The sequence below is a fragment of the Callithrix jacchus genome, chromosome 12 (assembly GCF_049354715.1).
Source record: "Callithrix jacchus isolate 240 chromosome 12, calJac240_pri, whole genome shotgun sequence".
Taxonomy (NCBI): domain Eukaryota; kingdom Metazoa; phylum Chordata; class Mammalia; order Primates; family Cebidae; genus Callithrix; species Callithrix jacchus.
The window spans coordinates 60,404,463-60,416,922 of NC_133513.1; the positions used below are offsets into that span (position 1 = coordinate 60,404,463).

General features: G+C 47.1%; 1 long non-coding RNA gene across 2 annotated transcripts; it reads right to left on the bottom strand.

Moving 5' to 3' along the window:
* Positions 1-3,840: 3,840 nt before the first annotated feature.
* Positions 3,841-11,314, bottom strand: LOC118146309 (uncharacterized). 2 transcript variants are annotated; one of them, XR_008475504.2, is made up of 5 exons: positions 11,218-11,314; positions 8,970-9,081; positions 8,192-8,309; positions 7,665-7,833; positions 3,841-5,354 (listed from the first exon to the last, which is right to left on the bottom strand). It is a non-coding gene; the product is annotated as an uncharacterized LOC118146309 (long non-coding RNA). The 2 variants fall into 2 exon arrangements; XR_013524391.1 differs by having other exon boundaries at positions 3,841-7,833.
* Between the last annotated feature and the right edge of the window lie 1,146 nt (positions 11,315-12,460).

Sequence of the window (12,460 nt, forward strand, 5' to 3'; positions counted from 1 at the left end):
TGAGATGGGTTTCCTGAATACAGAACATTGATGGGTTTTGACTTTTTATCCAAATTGCCTGTCTGTGTCTTTTGATTAGGGCATTCAGCCCATTTACATTTAAGGTTAATATTGTTATGTATAAATTTGATCTGCCATTTTGATGCTAGCTGGCTGTTTTGCCCATTAGTTGACACAGTTTCTTCCTTGTGTTGATGCTCTTTACCATTTGGTACATTTCTGGAGTGGCTGGTACTGGTTGTTCCTTTTTATGTTTAGTGCTTCTTTCAGGAGCTCTTGTAAGGCAGGAGGCCTGGTGGTGATGAAATCTCTGAGCAATTGCTTGACCATAAAGGATTTTATTTCTCCTTCCCTTATGAAGCTTAGTTTGGCTAGATATGAAATTCTAGGTTGAAAGTTTTTTTCTTTAAGGATGTTGAATATTGGCTCCCACTCTCTTCTGGTCTGTAGGGTTTCTGCCGAGAGATCTGCTGTGAGTGTGATGGGCTTCCCTTTGTGGGTAACCCAATCTTTCTCTCTGGCTGCCCTTAGCATTTTCTCCTTCATTTCAACCCTGGTGAATCTGACAATTATGTGCCTTGGGGTTGCTCTTCTTGAGGAATATCTCTGTGGTGTTCTCTGTATTTCTTGGACTTGAATGGTGGTTGGGCTTGCTAGGTTGAGGAGGTTCTCCTGGATAATATCCTGAAGAGTGTTATCCAGCTTGGATTCATTCTCTCCGTCACATTCAGATAACCTATTAAATGTAGATTAGGTCTTTTCACATAATCCCATATTTGTTGGAGGCTTTGTTCAATGCTGTTTGCTCTTTTTTCTCTAATCTTGCCTTCTCATTTTATTTCATTCAGTTGACCTTCAATCTCTGATATCCTTTCTTCTGCTTGGTAGATTTAGCTATTGAAACTTGTGTATGCTTTGTGAAGTTCTCATGTTGTGTTTTTCAGCTCCATTAAGTTATTTATATTCTTCTCTAAGCTGTTTATTCTCATTAGCATTTTGTCAAACCTTTTTTCAAGGTTCTTAGTTTCTTTACATTGGGTTAGAACATGTTCTTTTAGCTCAGAGAAGTTTGTTATTACCCACCTTCTGAAGCCTGTTTCAGTCAATTCATCACATTCATTCTCCATCCATCCTTGTTCCCTCGCTGGTGAGGAGCTATGATCCCTTGGAGGAGGAGAGGCATTCTGGTTTTGGGTGTTTACATCCTTTTTGCACTGGTTTCTTCCCATCTTTGTGGATTTATCTACCTGTGGTCTTTGTAGTTGGTGACTTTCAGACGGGGTCTCTGAATAGATGTCCTTTTTATTGCTGATGAAGTTATTTCTTTCTGTTTTTCAGTTTTCCTTCTATCAGTCAGGCCCCTTTGCTGTAGGACTGCCAGAGGTCCATGCTAGACCCTGCTTGCCTGGGGATCACCTGCGGCAACCTCTGTGTTCTTACTGGGAACTGCAGTTCTCAGAGCTGTTCCTATTTGACCATCTTGGATCGTCTCACCTTTTTTTTTTTCCTTGTAGAGACAGTCTCACTCTATCACCAGGCTTGAACGTAGTGGCATGATCTTGGCTCACTGCAACCTCCACCTCCCAGATTCAAGCAATTCTCCTGCCTCTGCCTCCTGAGTAGGTGAGACTACAGGCATGCATCACCACACCCAGCTAATTTTTTGTATTTTTAGTAGAGATAGGGTTTCACCATGTTGGCCAGGATGGTCTTGATCTCTTGATTTTGTGATCTGCCTACCTCGACCTCCCAAAGTGCTGGGATTACAGGTGTTAGCCAGTGCACCCAGCCTCAATTTTTAAGAATATGAAGGTGTGCTGAGACTAAAAGTTTGAGAACCACTGCAATTAGGATTGAATGAGACTGAGCCTCTTAGTGCACCTGCCTTCCTGAGTCTATGCTCTAAGAAGTCAGGCGATCCCTATTTTGCAGATGCTGAAGCTGCAATATGTTAGAGTAACTCACCCAGTGTCACAGTGAAAGGCAGAGCCTCAGTTACAAGCCAGGTGTGCTCGCTCCAGAGCACACAACATTGTAACTATTTCTTGGACAATGCAAATTTAGTTTTCAACAAAAAAAAAAATTTATCTATGTGCTACATGGGGAAAATAACTTAAAAAAAAAAAAGAGTTCCTTGCTGCAAAATCTCTAGCTGAGAACACTGACCTCATTTCCCAAGCTAGGACTGGAGCCCACATCTCCCTACTCCCCACCAGGTGCTTTTCCACCCCTGGCTCCTGCTGCCCACTGGTGGCAACACGAATGCCTTCCAGTGTTCTCCTCAGGCCAACCAGGGAGTCCTGGCTCACTCTTCCTCCCAGAGAAGGAAGGATGGAAGGGACCTGTCCCAGACTATAAAGAGGCACATCCAAGAAGCAGGTGGTCCAGTGCTAAGATCATAATCTCGTTCTTTGCATTTTTTCTTTACTGTGCTTCTACCTGGGCTTCCAGCAATGTCTGCTCAGTCCATGAGTTGGGTGGCCTTTCAGCAATTTCTAGAGGCCCTATGGGCCATCATTTTCCTATCTGTAAAATGGGGCTAGCAGAAGATGCTACCCTTGGAGGTTCAGCAAAGGACAGAGTATGGCCTTGTGTTCTCAAAGGCACGAGCATGTATACATGCAACCACACACAGAATTGCAGCTCCATCTTTCTGCACATTTACGTGGCAGCTAGAGCAGCAAATGACTTGATCCACCTGGCCGAAAGGACAGGCATAGCACCGATAAGAGAAACATCACATTTGAGATTCCCTGTGCTCACTGTTGAGTCAGGGGATATAACTCAAAGCGGTGGTCTCCTGCTGCCTCGGCTCACCTCCCACTGCAAAGGAAGTTCTCCTGACAGCATGTCTGCTGGGTTCCCAGAGCCTGGTTTTTCCAGCTGCACCAACACGGAAGCCAGCCAGCAGAACGGCAAACAGGCCTTTCTTCCAGGGAGAGGTGGCATGTGAGAGTGGTGAGTTAAATGCTCTGGTGCAGGTGCGTTTCCCTGGGAAGCAGGCAGCGGGTTGGCATGGATGGCTGGGTGGGTGGGTGCAGGGCTGGGTGGGTACAAATTTGGATGGATGCAAGGCCGAGAGCCTTGGCTGCTGAGACTCCCAACAGCATCTCAGCTCACAGATCCTGCCCTTGCCTCATCCATCCAACTTCCCTGAGGGGTTCAGAATTATATATATATATAAAGGAGTTTATATATATATATAATCCTTTATATATATATATAATTCTGAACCCCTCAGGGAAGTTGGATGTGTGTGTGTGTGTGTGTGTGTGTGTATAATCTTACATTTTTCACTGATTTTTAAAAAGTTTTTTGTGGTAGAAGACACATGACAAAATTTATCATTAGCAACATTAAAATACATCCACAACGTTGTACAACCATCTCTCTGATTTGGCTCTTATTTAAGTATTATTAGATGCTTGTTATGTAAGGGATGGGAAAAGAGTAGAAAGAAGTAAAGATTATCTAAAAGTTTACTCTCTGAATACCTGAGGACATGGGTCCCAAACTGTGCACCGAGGCCCCCAGGGGCACCATCGCCAATTCACAGAGTGGCGGCAGGGATATTTTCAATTTTGTGGGAAACGCAGTGACAGCTGCCGGATGCTCCACGCACTATAATTTCAGCATTAGGGCCCAATGCATTCCTTTCAGTGACGTCAGATCTTTGCGAAGTGTTTTGGTGGTTGCTGTGATAAAAAGCAAATACCATGTGCAAATCATTGCGGATGAGGAAATGAGGTGATGGCGTCCAATATAATCCCAAGGCGTGAGAAGCTGTGCAGCATCCAACATAGTATACATCCCATTAGTAAATAACTGTGGTTAAGAATGGAATAAAAGTATCTTTTCCTTTATGTGTATGCTTTTAAATGGCTACCAAGCTATTAGGACAGATATACACATTGATTTATTTAGACCTAACTACTCAATCAATGGATCTCTTTGGTATTTCTTTTTGTCTTGGGGGCACATAAATAATAAAAAAAATTACTGTGACACTAAGGGCAGTATAAAAAGAGGAAGTTTGGGAGTCTCCATTCCAGGGCATTTACATCTAACTTTTCTGTGTGTACGAAAATGTGTATATTAATATCTTCTTCTTAATTAAGCTCATGTGTGGATACAGTTTTATAATGAGCATTACCATTAATCAGTTGATGAAACTGAGCTCCAGAGAGGAAAAGTCACAGAGCTAGCTGGGTCCCTATTTGTCACACCTTGCTGATTCTCTCTTTAAAAGCCACAACATGGCAGATCTCAAGAGCCAGTCTAGCATGTCTCAATTAACATTTACGAGGCTTAGAATCACCCCGTCTTACTTTACACTGTTGGTGTGGCGCAGTCCCTAATTCACTGATAAATCAGAAATGCCCCAATCTTACCTCATTACCTAGAAAGTTCATTCACTCTTTGACTTAAGATTCTCATAAATAGCAGATGACTCTGGAAAAATAAATCCATTGAGCTGTTATCAACCATGGATACCTCCATGTGAACCAGCTTATCAGAGCCTCTCCTGAAAGAAGTTTTGGTAAGAAAAAATTCGGGTTGGAAGCGGTGGCTCAAGCCTGTAATCCCAGCACTTTGGGAGGCCGAGGCAGGTGGATCACAAGGTCAACAGATCGAGACCATCCTGGTCAACATGGTGAAACCCCGTATCTACTAAAAAATACAAAAAATTAGCTGGGCACGGTGGTGCGTGCCTGTAATCCCAGCTACTCGGGAGGCTGAGGCAGGAGAATTGCCTGAACCCAGGAGGCGGAGGTTGCGGTGAGCCGAGATCGCACCATTGCACTCCAGCCTGGGTAACAAGAGTGAAACTCCGTCACAAAAAAAAAAAAAAAAGAAAAAAAGAAAAAGAAAAGAAAAAATTCGGTCTCTGAGAAGAGTGGGTAGGCTGGGTGTTTCAGATGGGGCCCTTTGGAGATACTGATGCAGAGATTTGTGTAGGAAGAAGAACCAGTCCTGCCTCACTTGGTTCCTTACACCTTCTGTAAATGATCCCTGCAGAAGGAGCCAAGCGAGGCCAGACTGGGAAAGGGAGAAGGTGAACCATGATGACGTTGCATCTGAGGCCTCAGCCATCCTATGGGGGCTCTGCAGCTGAGATGCTCCTTCAGCATTGTCCCAAATTGAGGCACGGGGTGGGCCTTCATATCCTAATAGATTGTCATTGGTTGTCGGCACCTCTGGCAGCAGATGTGACCCAGAGGGAAGCAGTCTCCAGTTCCACAGAATGCAGCTGTAAGCCATCTGCATCTAAAAGTCCCAGCAGCTGGAGGATGGGTGATCAGCCCTGTGGGGCGGGCCTGGCTAGAGCCCCTCACTATTCAGTTCAAGGCCATCTGCAGAAGGAGAAGAGATGGTCTTAAGACAGAGCAGTGAGCTAGGACGTCTGACTCAGGACTGCAGGGGGAAAAGGGAATCTGGTAGGAAAGGTGGAGAAGTTCAGTTGTTTTGGGGACAAGAAGAGGTCATCCCCAGATCTTAGAATCGGAACAGAGGGTCAAATGTAGCCTCGAGATGCATTTTGTCTGGCTCACAAGTTGCTAACACTTGAAAATCAGGAGATTTTGGCCAGGCGCAGAGGCTCATACCTGTAATCCCAGCTCTTCAGAAGGCCAAGGCTGGTGGATCACCTGAGGTCAGGAGTTCGAGACCAGCCTGGCCAACATGGTGAAGCCCATCTCTACTAAAAATGCAAAAATTAGCTGGGCGTGGTGGCGTGTAATCCCAGCTACTCAGAAGGCTGAGGCAGGAGAATCGCTTGAACCCAGGACGCAGAGGTTGCAGTGAGCCAAGACAGTGCTACTGAACTGTAGCCTGGGCAACAGAGCAAGACTCTGACAAAAAAAAAAAGAAGGAAGGTAGGAAGGCAGGAGGGCAGAAAGAAAGAGAGAGAGAAAGGAAGGAAGGAAGGAAAGAAAGAAGGGAGAAAGAGAGAGAGAAAGGAAAGAAAGAGAAAGGAAGGAAGGAAAGAGAGAGGAAAGAAAGAGAAAAATCGATTTTATATAAAAATTCGTATTTCCTGCTTCTCTTTAAAAAGCTAAATGTCTAGACAGTATCAGGTTTATGCCTCTCCAGAGCCTGAAGTTACCACTTTAAATTGGGTCTGTACCCTTTAATTTGCCATAGTCCCCACCACTCCCTGTAGCCTCTCTGATAACCATGTGCCCATGCCACAATGCTTTACCCTCATTTTTAGGCACCTGGGTATCCCCACATATATATGTTCCAAGCCTGGCCCGTATGGGCACTGGGTTGGCCACTCTGACTTTAGAAGTTCCTACTGATTGGGCAGTGACTCAAGAACAAACCAGAGACCAGGAGGTAGTTCTCCCTCTCTGGGCTACAGAAAAACAGGGGCTTTTATGTAGGCAACCAGTCCATGCCAGCCCATCCCCATCACCCCACTGCCACCTTAGAATCTCACTTTCACAAGGTTGGAAAGATTGTTCCAGGGTCTATGCTCACTCCTCACCAGAAGCTCAGATTCTTTCTTAAGTATTTCCACATACAGTCACTCAGCCTCAGCTTGCACCCCTCCAGCAACAGGGAGCTCACTACTCCCCAAAGCAACACATTCATTTAGTTCTTGGCCAACTGTACTAGAAAGATCTTCCAAAGGTGAAGCCATATGCTGTTTCCCTGTAACTTCTGCCATCTTCAACGCACCTGTTAAAATGGGTGGGCCAAAATGCCCATCTATCATTTACCACACATTTAAAAATATCTACTATGTCTCTGTCTTGGGCTGGTAATGTCATGATGAATCAGGCAGACATCGCTAGTGTCCTCTTACAAAAGGAATGATGGTCACTAAATTAAGAGTTACAACTGTGCTTAGACCCTGAAGGAGACATCAAGGAGTATACGCAGTAAGGGGAAGAGCAAATAGACTCGTCTGGTCTGGACCGGGGCTGGGGAGGAATGTCAAGGATGGCTTCTCCCAGAGTGACTTTCACCCAAGGCCTGAAGCTTGAGGAGGAGTTGCATCAGGTAAAGGGTCAGAGAAGAGCAACAATGTGCAAAGGCCCGAGGCAGAAGGAGCATCAAGAAGAGGCATGGAGCTGAGCTTGTGGCACAGGGGCCCTTACACATCAAGGCAGGTGTGCAGCCTGGTCAGGTAGGTCAGGCCTGTAAGATTGGAGACCTTATCCTCAAGGCAATAGAAGCCACTGACCAGGGAAGTAAGCAACATAACTAGATCTCTCACTTCCTCTCTGGCTTCCTTCCTACCTCTTTGACCATCAGCCTAACAGATTTCACCTGGATGTAAATGTGGCTTCCCCTAAAGTTCCCTCTGTGCCTCTCCGGAGAGGTCCTGGCTCCAGCCAACCCCAGGGCAACCATGGCAGCCTGAAGCCTCTGTCCTGGAAGCACCGCAGGTCCTGGATGTCCCCTCCCCAGCCACTTCTTAGGGCCCTCGGAGAAGAGAGTGGGAGGTGAAATAGTTGGCCTTGTCCTCCCTCACCACCCTTCCTGTCCAGAGCTGACCAATCCACCCCTTCTAAGAAGAACCCCATGGAGGAAGAGAGGAGGAAAGTGATTAATCCATCCCTTTGCTCAGCTCCCCCAGAGGAAACAGGGCAGAATGAATTAGCAGCACTCAAAGGCCTCAGCTGGGAAACCACTCAGAGTTTCCAGGATCTGACCTGACAGCAGCTCTGAGAGGGCCTGAGCAACCAAGGAAATGCTGGCGACGGGGCCTCCATCTGATGTCTGTTGCCTCCACGGAAACTTCTCCCAGAAGCCTGGTGGGGGCTCAGAAGCAGATCTGCTCACAGCCCAGCCTGCCCATGCCTGCAGAGGTGGCTGGTCACCCTGTGCAAAGCAACCACATCCACCAAATCTGATCAGTATTATTTTAATCCACCCCAAACAGACCAATTAAATCTCACAATTCATTTGACTGTTTTCCTTTCTGATTCATTAGGATGATGCCATTTAATCATTTCTTTAACCAAGACAACCATTTAAATCAGCCAACACATGGATTCAGTCCTCAAAAAATAATCAGCCAAGGCTGGGCACAGTGGCTCATGCCTATAATTCCAGCACTTTGGGAGGTCGAGGTGGTTGGATCACTTGAGGCCAGGAGTTCCGAACCAGCCTGGCCAACATAGTGAAACCCTTTCTCTACTGAAAATATGAAAAATTGGCTGGGCATGGTGGTCCATACCTATAATCCCAGCTACTCGGGAGGCTGAGGCATGAGAATCATTTGAACGCAGGAGGTGGAGGCTGCACTGAGCCAAGATCATGTCACTGCACTCCAGCCTGGGCAGCAGAGGGAGACCCTATCAAAAAAAAAAGAAAAAATCAGCCAAGACACAGTGGCCCAGTGAATGACATTTATTTATTTAGCGCTTCTTATATGCCAGGCACTATTCTCAGTACTTAACAGACATTTTTGCCCATTTGATCCTCACAGCAATTCTTCGAGGCAGATAGTATTATTGTACAGATGAGAAAATTGAGGCACAGAGAAGTTGGCCAAAATTCTTGGGGCCACTGTTGATGAGTAGCAGACCAGGGATCTGAACGAGAGTGTGGTTCATGGTGCTTGACCCAGGCCCAGCGGCACCCTTGGGGCTCTGAGTAGGATGGAGAGTAGACATGACATAACGCTCCCCTTGGATCCATTGTTTTTTTCCTACAGCATAAAGATTTTTTAAATAAAATGTTCCAAGACTTCAAATAAATTTGCAAATATCTAGCAAGAGAACTTTATCTGAAGAGGCAGGGGCTGTGCACTCTCTTCCCTGAAATTCTTATTTTAAGGTCCGAATTGGGGTCCAAGGAAATGTAACAGGAGATTTGCACCTTTAGATGACTTTGGGGAAAAAAGAAGAATCTGCCTTTGAGTTCCAGCTCCTGTGTTAGGCCATTTTTGCATTGCTGTAAAGAACTACCTGAAACTGGGTAATTCATAAAGAAAAGAGGTTTAATTGGCTTACGTTTCTGCAGGCTGTACAGGAAGCATAGTACCAGCATCTGCTCGGCTTCTGGGGAGGCCTCAGGGAGCTTTTACTCACCGTGGAAGGTGACACAGGAGCAGACATGTCTTACCTGGTGGAAGCGGGAGCAAGAAGGTAGAGGAGGTGCCACATACTTTTAAACAAGCAGATCTCATGTAAACTCAGAGCAAAAACTCTCCCATCACCAAGGGGATGGTGCTAAGGGGACGGTGCTAAGCCATTTATGAGGAATCCATCCTGTGATCCAATCACCTCCCACCAAGTCCCACCCCAACACTGGGAATCGCATTTCAACATGAGATTTGGAGTGGACAAACATCCAAACCATATTACTATCCTCCATAGGGCCTAGGTCCAGCCCTGTACCACAGCATTTTTGTTTATAAAATGAGCACGAATCCTGCCCTGCCTCCTAGAGCTACCCTGTGGTGCAATGAAATCAACACTGTGCTATAGAATTGCAGGGACTGTTGTGATATTAATGATGGCTGTGTTCCTTCCAAGTCACAGCTGTAGTGGTGTGGATCTGCTCCCAAGCCTGTGATGAGGGCAAAAAGACAGATGGGGAGGGATACCCTGGGGTTGGGTTTCTAGAGAATCCAAACATTGATGGTACAGAGAAAACACAGGCTGAAGCATATGTTTTTGACAAAGGCATGCATAGACCCACTGACTAACCACCAACATCGTGGCTAAGATGTTTAAATTCACCCCATGTCCTTCTAAGTGGAATGGTACAGAGAGGGACAGAGAGGAGCACGGACTTGAAAGTCAAATACATGGGCTTGCATCTGAATCGCTTCCTCGCACCAACCCTGCAACCATGGGCAAGTTGCTGGGTGCCTCTGAGGCTCATTTTCTTGTCTGTAAAATGGGAAGAATCACAGCATATGCTCCTGAAGCTAATGGTGAGGATCAAAGAAGACGCTGCCCAGGACCTGTCAGTGTTAGTGCAACAGGTTCCCTGCTCGGGCTGCAGCTCAGCCATGCAAGGCAAAATCATTTCTCTTTCCATAGCAATTTAATGGCTGGCTTGAGCCTCCCACTCAGCTGTGGCAATAGACACAATCCCATTGAATTAGGGGCAACCTCCCAATTTTCCCTAGGAGGAGTCTGGTTTACGAGGGTTTATATAACCCCAGGTGCTGAGAGGTGATGGCATCTCCCTGAAGCATTTGACCCACAGGGTCATGCCTCAGTGGGCGCATCCTGAAGCTCTTCACCAAGTGATCCTCAGGCCTGCCTTCCTCTGCCTCTTCCCTGCAAGGTGCCAAGACCCAGGACCCATTTCTCAGGTCTGGGCCTCACCTGGTATGCGAAGCCAGGTAGGCTGTCTGCCTGTACTTGCTACCCAGCCCTTCCCACTTAGCATCTTGCTGCCTTCTGGAACTCTCCAGGGAAGCCCCTCCTCGATGTTCACTGCCTGCTGCCATTCCAGATCTTGCTCCCACATTTCCAATAAGCCCTTACATCCTCTCATGTCTTCCAAGGTGTGGGGTTTGCAGGGTACAAAGCTAGGCAGGCTCCATTGTTTCCACCCACCATCTGTCCTGCCCCTCTTCCTAATCAGGCTCAGTGGCTGGAATGGAGTGGAGAGAAAATCCTCAGGAGAAACAGACCTGTTAACATCTCCATCAAGGCTATCCCACCTCGTTCACTGTGACTTTGGGATCAGAGTGATAGGAGAGGAATGCAGTGTTACAGGGAAACAAGGTGAAGGGGAGAAAACCAAAGCCCTTCAGCAGTTCGAGCAGAGCTGAAGGAACAGGGAAGTCCCTGGAAAGACATCTTGGGGAAGAAACCAATGATCAGAGACCAGATATGAGAGGATGGAAGGAGAATTCAGAGTTGCCCACGGTGACTACACCTGGAACATCTGGAAATGGACTGCTGCAAGGGCTTCCAGATGCTCTGTAAGGGAGACTGGGCTCGACGGACACGGCAGTGCAAAGCTACACTAGGTGCACAGCTTCCCCATCATCCCCCACCCCCTGACATATGTCAGGAGCTGGCTGGGGCCATGACTGCTCCTTCCTCAGCCCCAGACTTCCAAACAGCACCCCCAGAGAAAAAACAAACTCAGCTTGCATTCTCTCCCTGTGCGTAGCAATAGCTTTAACAGCTAAAGAGAGGGTGAGAGGAAGGAAGTTGTCTTAGTCCATTCTCTGTTGCTTAGCTGAATGTCTGAGACTGGGTAATTTATAAATAAAAGGAAGTTATTTCTTACAGCTCTGAAGTCTGGGAAGTCCAAGGTTAAGGGGCTGCATCTGGTGAGGGCCTTCTTGCTGTGTCATAACGTGGTGGAAGGAATCACGTGGTGAGAGGGCGAGAGTGTGTCAAACTGGCTTTTATAACAGACCCACTCTCCTGATGACTAACCCAGTCCCATGATAACCCATTAATACCTTAATCCATGAATGGATTCATGAGGGCAGAGTTCTTTATGACACAATCACCTCTTAAAGGCCCCACCTCTCTATTTTGTTACACTGGGAATCAAGTTTCAAAGTGAGTTTCAGAAGGGACAAACATTCAAACCACAGCAGGAGTCACAGGGCAAGAAGTTGAGACTGAGGCTCTTTGAGCTGCTCTGTCGGGTCTCTCATCTGCATCAATGTTGCAAAATGTTTCCCCGATCAGGCATCCTTTGTGCCCTTGAAACTGCCCTGCTACCTCTTGCGGGTCTGCCTGAGACACCATGATATCCTGGCACCCCATGTAGATTCAGAGAAGCAGCCAAGGCATGGGCATGGGCAGGACCACAAAGCCATTAGACATCAATCTCCAGAGTCTTTTCCTTCCTCCACCCATAGCTTGTTCTAGGAGGAGAAGGAAAACTCTGCTTAGATGAGTCTCCTTGTCCACTTTTTCCCTTTCTCCTGGTGAAATTCCAGGTGCTGTGGACACTGGGGTTCCAGTCTCAGCCCAGCCACCAGATTGACGCCCTCCTCCTCTCTGGGTCTCCATGAGGAAAATGAGACTGCCAGAATGGAGATCCTGGGGGCCTTCCAGTGCTGAGATTCTAAATCACCACCTGTTGAAGCCAGATGTCATCACTGAAAACAGATGCGTAGCCTGCTTTGATCTTCCAAGGCAAGTGGGATGGGGTCCCAGAGCTGGGCCAGTGGTGTAGCTGGCTGGGCAGGAGGATAGTCTGGTGGGAAGACTGTTTAAATGGAAGCCTTCCAAATGTTCAGAGCCCCAGTTATGCCAGCCAGCTCCTGGGCACAAGTCTGGGACAGGATAGAGGAGGGATAAGAGTTAAGAAGTCCCAGGACATGGGTGAGCCAGGGGCTCAGAAGTGGATCAGCTGTGTCTTTGGACTTGTCTCTGAGCTGGACTTGGTGGGGTGGGGCAGGAGGACAAGGGCAGGCAAAGTGTAAAGGTAGGCATGTATCTGTGGGTTTTCTGGACACTTAGAAGCACTGGGAGCCCGGAGAGTTCACTCAGGCAGGCAGGCACACACACAT